The following is an 11339-nucleotide window of genomic DNA, read 5'->3' on the forward strand; positions in this document are numbered from 1 at the left end:
GAATGTGACACAGTTTCCCCTCCCAAATAAAGAAGATGCTACAATCCCACTTTAATTTATTTCCCTTGAGCACTAGCCAATTAAATTAACTTACTTTTGTGTAATTCAAGGGACGATTAATGATGAATGTGTTGTATCGCCCAAACTTCCTTCGCAGAGAAGCTCGTGGAGTGAAGGAGCTGAATCCCTTTGACAGCTCGTGGAACATTATCATCCTCTGTGGAGCAGAAAAGCGATGTACAGTGAGTCCTGCAAACACATTCAACTTGTCAACTAGAAACAATGTGAAGCTTCCAACATGCGGTGCATATCTAGTCACTCAAGGCTGACCAGTGCCTGTTAATCTGGATTCTACATTAGTATTTTACACCCACTTTTTCTTAACCCTTTCATGCCTTAATTGATTACAGAAAGATGTAAAAAAAATCTATTTTGAAAATGCAATAGTTGCTTTATAATTTGAAAAAGGACAATAGGTTTATTCCATGCTGAAAAGAGAAAAAGAAAGCAATGTTTTGGCTGTGGAGCCTTCTTCAGGTGTGAGAAAGACAGGGCAGTAAGCAAAGGTAATGTAGCATAGGAGAATAAAAGCTGGGAGAGAGAAGGAGCAGGAGGCGGGAGCAGGGGACAGACAGAGTGGTCAATCAGGTATGTGAAGTCAGGATATATGAAGAGAGGTGTGAAATGAAACCTACAATGAATAGAGAGAATTTAGAAGAAAATTAGTCTGTCATTGAGAGAAGGGGAAAGGTGTGATCCTAGCTGCAGGATAATTTTAGTTTCTGTAGTCTTTCTGATGTTGGAGTTAGGAAAACCAGCTTTGAGAACACAGACGGAGAGGTTAGTGTGATCATGGCCATCAGAGGGGAAATGAGAAACAACGGGCTTGGAGAAATCTTTAATCTTCAACTTGTTCTCTGAAGCGGTCTCCGAGTCTCCTTCCTGTTTCCCCAATGTAAATGGATGGGCATTTACTGCAAGAGATACAGTAAATAAGGTTGCTGGAGGTACAATATGTCATCTGAGTGATCCAGAATTGTCCTGAGGGGCCTTGGATGAGTGTGGTGTTAGATGTGTACTTGCAGGTGATACAGCGAGCTCTGTTGCAAGGGAAAGTGCCTGGTGTGGGCGGTTGCTGAGAGCGGTCAAGAGAGCTGTGAACAAGAAGGTTACTCAGATTAGGTGGTCGGTGATATGAGATGATGGGGTGGTCTGAAAAGAGGGCCCCAATGGAGGGATCATCCTGTAGGATGGAAAAGTTGTCGTTAATAGAACTGGGGATGGAAAGTGTGTTGGGGTGTTGGAGAAGTACCAAAGGAATGTGGTTGTTACAGCGAGAGTTCCTGCTCAAGTTTATGGTCCAAGAGGTGTTTTTGGCTTTGGCAAGAGCCCTGTCAATAATACTGCTAGGGTATCCTCTGTTGATGAAAAAAGAGTACATTTTGAGGGCTTGGTTCTGGAAATCGATGTCATCGTAGCCGAAGGAACTGTGAAAAAGGGAGAGAGTTTTTAGTGTGTTTGGGGTGAAATGAGCTATACACGAGCCGTAGAAATTCCTTAGCCTCTTTGTTGTTGTTGTCGGAAAGGATAATCTGTTTTTTGAGGGAGAAAATGGTAGAAAGCATTAGTTTCCTAGAAAATTGTTGTAGAAGTCTCTAAATGTGTTACTCTGGGTGGTATCAGAGTCAAAAGAAAAAGTATAAAATTTTAGGCGAAATCCTTTAGGAATGATATTATGTCGATGACATCTGTAAAGGAATAGAAAGTGGATAGAAAGTCTGGTCTTGGAACAGATCGCTGTGAAGAGACGGAATGCTGGTTTAGTATGAGAGGGGGGAAAGTGACCCAGGGAGGAAGAGAAGGAATGACGAAGAGACATAGAAAAAGATTTAGAGGAATGCATAGTGGGTCACAGCAGATGTAGGTTGAAGTAGTTCAGGTGGGTAGCTGCGTCAGTAAATACCTATTTACTTTTTATACCACTGTGGTACAAAGCAAGACATCATTGATTTCTCATATTGCATATTCTCATAACTCACTATTTTGAATTATCAAGCAACATCAGAGCAAAAAACACCATTTGCCATAAACTGGAATTTATATGAGCAGGATAGACATCACAAATTTGTCCATCTGTTTATGTAGCAATCTTGGAAAAGGAATTAATTCATATTCCAGCATCCAGCATTTGCTTACAGGATTGTATCTGGGTTTCATTACATTCTGATAATGGGTAGGTGAATGGACTAAAGGACCAATGAAGTGAAAGTACAGTATAGTGAGGAAATAACATATGTAAAGTAGTCCATGTCTTATGGCTAGCCATAGTAGAAATTAATTACCTGTTTTCTTGCCCAATGTCAATAAACAAATGGAATTTCATATTCCCATTGTGGCTTAATGTTGACTTGAGGTGACATACCTATTTCATAAGTTGATAATAATATATATTTCATGAAAATGAAGTAAAAAAATGAAATACTAATTCTAAACTTACCTATGACAGTATGTGATGCCTAATAGACAGCAAACAAGAAACAGAACAAAGCCACTTTTACAGGCATTTGAAAGATAGGTGAAAAACCTTGTTAACATTGAAACTATTAATACTTGAGGAGTGAAAAAGAAGTATGATTGCACATTTCTGCTCATAAAACTATATCCTCAAAAAGCCTTATAAATATGTCAGATTTATCACTTTTCAATAAATGTATCTCAGAGCAGCTATTACTAGTGAGTGACTTCATCCTGCACGTTCTAGGTCACATTATCTCTAAAATGATGATAAACTGGTTCTTGTTTGTCTTTTGTGCTTACAGTGTGGCTGCTTATTATGAAGTTCTTATTTAATTTGCTGTAATGAATTACATGCCATATAAATATCAAATGCTATCAACTTCCCACATCATCTGTGTATGAAAAATGAAATTCAATAGCCTTCATTTCTCAGCTATCTGTGATGTGCTAATCATCCTACAACATTGAGCAGACAAAGCTGGCATCCCTGCTTTGTGTGAAGAGGACAGCAATGAGACAACTATGTATTCCTAAACAAAGTAACTTCAGGGAATCCCTCTTTGAGACTGTTTGGATAACTCCTTAAATATTCTATGTCTATATTTTTGTTTATATGGTAAAAATAAATCTGAAACACATTATTACACCTCAGTTTTTATTTACAATTAACCTACTACCACTACACAAAGATATCAGGTTTTCATTGATATAAACATGCAATATGTACCTTTTGCTGTAGAAATTGTTATATAAATACATCTTAATTTGATTATAATCGTTATCAGCTGTTGATTACAATATTTAATTTTCCCTCAAAAATAAACACATAACCAAACAAACTGCAGTTGGTTCATGAATATTTTTTTCTTGAGATATTAGTATACTTTTTCAAGAATAATTTATGTCCTTGACTTTCAATCCAGAATAATCAAGGCAACTCTTCCAGACATTAAGGCTATTTGTGCACATCGTTTCACAAAGGATGTTAAGGACAAATCAAATGTTTAATGTTTGCATAAGGCTGTTACCTTGGTAACCACTTTTCTCCCATGTAAAGCCCCTGTTGTTGACTATGTTGAATCCTTGTGTCTATCTGTGCAATGCAGGAAACTGATCCAAGTTTTTTTTCCTCCTCAATTGACATTATTAATTCATATTCACATTTATATTGCAGCACCACTGATAGTGATTACTATTAATTTATTTGTCAAACATTCTTAGAAACTGATTCAAGTGGATTTAAATATCTTACATTTACTAAATTCTGTTCAGTGAGGTGGTGCCCACTCCAAAGAATTCATTGGTTTCTAATTATAAACTATTAAACGTGTAAGTCCCCCACATGTTAATTTCAAAGCTATGACTGCTGAAATGAAACAAACATATTTACAGTTTCTTGTTTTGGTGGATCCTCTGTAATTGGCATGTTTGAGTGCTTCCCACAGATGCAATCTGTGTGACAGACCTATTTTTGGTAGAACTGGATTGATGGTAGTGACCTCAGCCAAGCTATTGTAATATGTTATATGCTGTAAGACTATGTTGATTTAGAATGAGTTTTCATGGGAAATCTGCTGTATTACAATAGCTTAAACAATTTACTGAATGTCAAACAATATGCAGTTCAAAGGGTTTTGCTTTAAAACATTTACAGAGAAACCAAAGATACTAAGACAGTTAAAAAGAAAAAAAAACTAATGTAATAATTCACTCATTCTTACAGAAATGCAAAGAGGCACCTCAATGCCTATACACTAGACACACTAAAACCCACATAATACTTTCAGTATTCACAGCATTTTGGCCACTTTGTAGCCTATTTGATAATCAGAAACCACCATACCCGATGAATGGCATGTAAAGGATTTGCAAATGGTACCTAATACCAGTACATTTCGAACTGTTTGAGCAAACTTCCTATTTCACAGCTTTTACTTGCTTTCTGACTTAGTCTGTATGATACCCCCACACTACCTGTAGCCACAGATTAGCCAAGATAATAGATAATTTTATGAACTAATCTCTGAAGGGTAAGACATAGAAATGTAATGTAAATTACGTGCAGTAATAACGTAAAGTAATAAATGTAAGTAGAATATCCATGCACCTATAAAGAGGTAAATTAATGAGATGTCCTGACTGATATTTATATTGTTGGGTTTCAAGCTTCCAAATAATACATTGCCTTGCCGCCACCAGCTATATCACCATGCAGCTCTTAACTGGCTACCCACTGAGGCTAAGCAGGGTTCATTCTTGTCAGTACCTGGATGGGAGACCTCCTGGGACTATCAGTGGTCATTAAAGATCCCCGGGCATTTCTCGATAAAAGTAGGGAGTTATCCTGGTGTCCCAGCCAAATTTCCCCCTCGGCTTTTACCGTGGCCTCCGAATTGTCCCCATGTATGATTGGCTCTCACTTGCCCTGTGATGGACTGGTGTCCCCTCCAGGGTGTACCCTGCCTTGCGCTTGTTGCTTGCCGGGTAGGCTCCGGCTTCTCGCAACACTGTATGGTATAAAGCAGTTTGGCAAATGACATGACATGATATTTCCTTGTGAACAGGGGTATTATGTTTAATTTAATTGTACTATCAAACATGTTATCATTTTATAAATCAAATCCAATAAATAATCCAATAAAATCCATAAATACAAGAATAAAGGAAACACTCACGATTAACCTCTAAATCTAATAAAATGATACAAATTATATAACACTCCACCTATCTAAAGCTATACTTAATAAAATCTCTGTGTGCTGACTAGGTAATGCATGGATCACTGTCCCTTTGAGCATCCTTCAAATTCTGTTTCATTTCTCTGTTGGTAAAAATGTGCTCCTCTGCTGTCTTTTAAATTGGCCAGGGATTAAGCTAACTGAACCATAGACTAAATCACTTAGAAGAAAGAAAGTGCTGTGTGTATCTCAACATTGCAACACATGAACCATTAAAAACTCAACAGACATCTTAAAAAGTATTCAAGCTGTGTTGATTTAATATCATACTTGGGTATATCACTCGTGAACAGCGTAAGAGGTGTATTTCTCATGTAATGAATGTGTGATTCAAAAATACTCTGTAAAAAGTATTAATTGAATGAATGAATTTTTCACGTAAACTGAAATTTATTTTGTTGTATTGGAACAGTACGCAACAGTATCACAAATGCAGTAGCAGAAGAAAAACTATTATTTAGAGGGAAAAATAAAAGATATAAGGCATCTTATAATGAGGTGCATTTTTGTCTGGGGCTAATTATCAGGACTTTTTTGGGACCTAATATCAGCACCTAATTTGAGTGTAAATGATGCTTGCATTGAGTATCTGATGGATAAGAAGCTACTGTAAATGCTGAAAAGCATGTGTGAACTTTTCATTTTATTAAACCGTTTTATTTAACAGACACTAAGCCACTGAGAGGCCTATAATTTAGTACTTTAAGCTTATCCTGCAAAACAAGGAAGGAAATACCAAAGGGACAAGGACAGCCCACGGCATTTGATTTCAAAAGCCTTCTTGCTGCAAGCAAAAGGCTTTTATTACTTGTTTCATTGTTTGTAGGCTCTAGCGTACACCATTGTCAACCACACATGTTCACACAGAAAAATAACCTGCTCTGCCGAAAAATGACACACATATACAGTATATATACAAACAAGTGAATGAAATAGAGGTACAAAGATACCTTCTCCTTGGATTCACAAAGCATCTTTGGAGGTGGACGATGTCAGGTCTGGGAAGAAGAGTGACCATCTGGGGTGTGTGCTTCAGGGCTGTGCCTGTCTGTGGTGAAAGGTAGCATTAAGCAAATAAAGGAAAAGGTGACGTTGGTGCAGGATCCAGGGAATAGTGATGGGTGATCAAAGAGCAAACACATTAGGCTAATAAATCTCAGACCTCCTGAAAATAAAAGCAATTGGATTAGCAAACATTGCCCACAGAGCCTGGAAACCACAGAGGGAGTCTTTCATCAGCATTTACAGAGCAGATGGGCGAACAAATGCAGGCTTTATAAACCTACTTTGCTTCAGGACCTGTTTCTTTCTTTGTCTTTAGGTGATTATTAAACATAAACTGATCTGCACATGAATCTCTGCTGGAATATACTGTACTGTAGTCTCCTAAATGAAGGATTTTGCATATTCTTATTTGTTGCCAGTTGTAAGAAAATATTTGATCCATATCTTTATAGAAGAATATTGCAAAATGGCATTCTTAAAACAAGTAATGTGCTAAACAATTTTAAGGATAGTGAGGTGGCATATCAAAATGTTTGGTGTAAACACAACAGATTTTCTGTCTGTTTCGTAAGGAGAATTAAACAGAAAAAATCAGTATTTTACACTGATTTGCTTACAGCAGATATATAGTCTACCTGTATACAAAACTCTGAAATGGTCTACATTACACAGTATGTGATATCTGACAGGTGTTTGCTCAGTCTTCAATCTTGTCTAAATGCTTTTAAATTTCCCTTGCAGCTTCTACTTTGTTTTTTAATACTGCTATTTTGGCAAAATTTGTCAACGTATCTGGTTTAATATGTATGTCAAATTCTAGAACCATCCTGATCCTTGGTATATACTGTATTACAAAAAATAATGTTCCTAATACAGATCCCTGTAGTACTCTGCTAATTACATCACCACAAACTGCGTTTGCCCCATAGCCATACTCTAATTTCTATCCATTAAACAGTTCTTTATCCAAATATATGTGTTTCCTTGAATACCTACTACCAGCAATCTATAATGTAAAATGGAAACCATACACAAAATAAATATAATAATTATTTTTAATTTACTGTGATTTTATCAAAAGATGAAAACCACAAATATGAGTAAAACATTTAAGTACAATTTGGGTAAGAAAGTTTATTTTTCTATTTTCTTTTCTATTTTATTTCTAAGTTATTTAAGTTATTTAACTTTAAATGACCTAAAGGGTACCATGGTATATCTACAAAAAAGGAAGTATGCAGACTCAAAAGTATTATATAGCCACATTGTACCATGTTGGTTAAATACAGGAAATTTAATCAATGCATATATAGCTCATAATACATCTCTTCTATCAGCAGTTGCCCTGATCACTGAGATAAGTGTGTGCTGAGAGCATACACCATTTTAGAATGAGATAAATTTTGAAAAGAAACTGTTAGGAACTTATATCACTGTTTTTGTTACTTTATTACTTTATTGCGTTCTATGTGTTACAATAGCTGTGACATTCACTAACAGTTTTATTTCTTCTTCTTACTTACACTTATCTTGAGAATATCTCAACTTGGTTTATTTCATTGTTGGCTATTAATTTTAACTGGAGTAATTTCCTGACATATTAATACTTAATGAGTTTTTATTTTTATGAAAACAATTACTTATTTTTCAAATTTGGTAATAATGTTGTGTTATACAAGCTTAGACAGAGAGGTTTTGTAAGATGATGTGAGTGAAGTGTACTACAATTTATTCATGCTTTGTGTTTGAGTAATTATCAACAAAAAGAATAGCAAACAAAAATTGTATTTATAACAAAGAAAGTAATCGTAGCCTTTCCAGTGGACGGCTAGTGGACGGTTATCTGAAATAAACACATTAAAGGAACAAAATTACATCAGGAACAGGAACTGCTTCAAATTAAAAAGGTATCATGTTGAAAAAGGAACTGCAACAAAGCTTACAAAAAATTATGCGGTCTCCCTTCAGTATCTACAGCACTGTTTCCTTTCCATCTCTTTCAAATATCTGAGTTTTTTCTCTAGATCCTGATTGCATTCTAAATCATACTGTATAGTAAAAGCCATTTAACAACTCACACACAAAAAAATCCTCACACACAACAATTCTTTACTGTAGTCAAAAAGTACTCACTTATTGGCCAATACTTACAATACAAAACTGAGTAGTTTTCTGTTGAGAATTCTGCCCAGTTGTACACAAATCCTTTCTGGAATTGTAGAGCTAAATAAACCTAGTTTTAGTACCATGTAATAATTGCCTGCTGAATACTGTATTAGTGTTTTAGACTGTTTCTTCGGAGTCGGTTTTGCATTTGTGTTATATATATTTATATTTGAATCACCATAAGATGTTATGAGAGATGTCAATATAAAAGGTGCTTCCTTAACATACAATGAAGAGGCTTTAGGACCCAGAGTCTGTCTGTCAGCCAGTCTATATATTGTCTAATACTTTTGAGTGACTTGGTGTACTCATGTTGCTATGGCTACCTTCCAGGGAAAGCTGTTAACAAAGACAACAAATGAATGGAGAGAAGCAGTGCAGTGACTAAAAGGAGAGACGGGAAAAGTTGACTGTGTGCATTTCATCGTCTTGTGAGTTAATCATCAGGAACGGAATGGGATGACACTGACAGATGGAGACCCGGACTCAGGCTTGATTGCTCTGCTTATTGGCTGGGTGAGGCTGAAGCTGTGCTACAATATTTGCTCCTCTGTTAATATTACACAGCATTTAAAAAAAAAAGAGCTGTTACTGCTGTCTTACCTCACCAGTAGTGTCTGCTGTATTAAAAGAGAGGTAAAGGACTGGCAAAGTTATTTTAAGACAATTACTGTAGCAATCTGCCTGGTGTGATCTATAAAGCAATAAGGTTCAGTTCAGTCTATCAATGGTGCTCCTTGCCTCTAAGCCTTTGCCAGTTTATGTATGTTTTTTTTTATTTAAAAATTGTTCAATAAACATATTTGTTCATTATTCCTGTATTTCCTGTAAAGCTGTAATGTTTCATGTGTAAAATAATGTGCAGTTGTGGTTGCATCCTGATGGGTGTTGCTCTTCACTAGTGATGATGTGAGTTCCCTCCTATATACTGCATTAATCTATCTGGGATCTTTTGGAATGAAAAGTGCTCTTCGCAGTAAATGCAAGGAATTATTATTATTATACCAAGTACACATTTAACTTTAGATAAGATCCAATTAAGATAGAGATTTATTATGAAGTCTTGTCTGCCCTTTTGCCTCATATTAATGAATTGGTGAAGGGCAAAGACTCGAAGGTTAAAGATTTCTAAAATACATTTATGTAATAAATTATAAACATTTAATGTAATGGACATAACCAAACAAAATGAGGAATCTGTTAATTGAGTAACAATAAGAGACAATTAGAAAATAATATGTTATATTGAAACTGTGTTTTAATTGGATGGTAGAATGCTTAGCCGTGTACATAAGCATGCTGACTGTTTTGCATTATACCAGGTTATGAAGGTAATCAAGTAAGGAAACATGACATTTTGATTTGTTTAAGTTGAACAATGTGTGTGCTAAGAAGAATGAAAAAAGAGAGAGTGAATGCTGAAGACCAGGAGCAAATACCATTGACAGACTTTCGCAACAGAGTTCAATTATAGTTCTGGTCAGCCCAGAAATACTACTGTAATCGAGAGCACCAGGGAAACAAACAGACAGCACGTGCAGGGTAACAACTTGTGTCTCCAGCATTGCAGCTTACATGGGTACAATGAGCCTACAGTACATGTAATATGATAAACTGACCTTAACAGGGTTTCATTATGGACAACAGCATCTAAGAATTGAATGCTTCTGAATGCTTAGAATACTGGTGAGATAAGTTTGGCTTAACCTGCTTGGTTACTGGGTAGCCTCCAGGCCTTAGGGTGAGGAGGCTCGATCCCCATTCAAACTAAAAGAACCAAGTGGTAGTAGCAAGATGGAAATGGGTTGGAGGAGGATGCTTGAGACAAATGCAAAGGGAGCCATCCGATCATTCAGTTTATGTACAGTAGCTAGTTTGGTGTAGCTGGTATAGCTGTGTGAGATTGACTTGTCATTATTCCTCCTGAACTTGAGTTAATATCTTGCTTTTCATGCACGGTGCTAAATTCTGCAATCCACAATAAATAGGAGCACTTGGTAAAGAGTGTTTGCTGTATCATCAGCATATTAAAGGGGCCTTAGTTAACAAAAAACAATTATTTTTAAACTTTGCTGCTCTAGAATTAGATCAAGGATCTTGCCCTAGTGACATGGTTATAGATTCACACAAACAGCTTTGAGAATTTAAGTGTCACTTGATTGTTGTGAAGTTGGTCTTGCAAATGTTCCTTTTTAGAAGAGTTTCAACACAACGCCTACAGATCACAAAATACTGTCATCATCAACACCAGCATGAAATGCTTCAGTAATCAGCCACATTAAAGGTATAAATTGAATAGTAGAAACATACTGCTAAAAAGTCATCTAAAAAATGCCAGTCTCAGGAAATGATTCATAGAACATATAGTATGTTCTTGAGTTTGCGTGCTAACAATTGACTCTCACATGAATAATGTATATAATGTATAACATAATTATAATGCCCTGGCTAAAGCATTTAAGCATTAAAGCATTATTAATATTGAAATACATTGGTTCTCTGAAACCTGTTTATGAAGCAAAAATAATTTGTATGAAAATATTATAAAGGAAAGTTTTATTTCCTCTTATAAATTAAAAGAATATTCAATTACATATGAAAAAGATAATCTAAAATCATATCATATTAAAAAAGAAACCATTTACAAATGAATAGCATAATTATTATTATTTGCATTACACATAACCCTTACAAAGTTTAAAAAGCTTCATTAGTCATGCTTGTGTTTTTCTTGTGGCCAGAAACCCACATCCTTGTGTTTTTATAGTTAGCTGTGTTACAACACACAGCACCAGTGAGTCATGGGCTGTCAAGTTGGCCTGACAAATATCTCAGATCATACTTATAGCAACAAGGACCTATGTACAAGCCCACGATGTGGACACGGGCCTATCATTTGAATCCTTAGATTCC

This window comes from Atractosteus spatula, chromosome 14 (genome assembly GCF_055471065.1).
Source record: "Atractosteus spatula isolate fAtrSpa1 chromosome 14, fAtrSpa1.hap1, whole genome shotgun sequence".
Lineage (NCBI taxonomy): Eukaryota > Metazoa > Chordata > Actinopteri > Semionotiformes > Lepisosteidae > Atractosteus > Atractosteus spatula.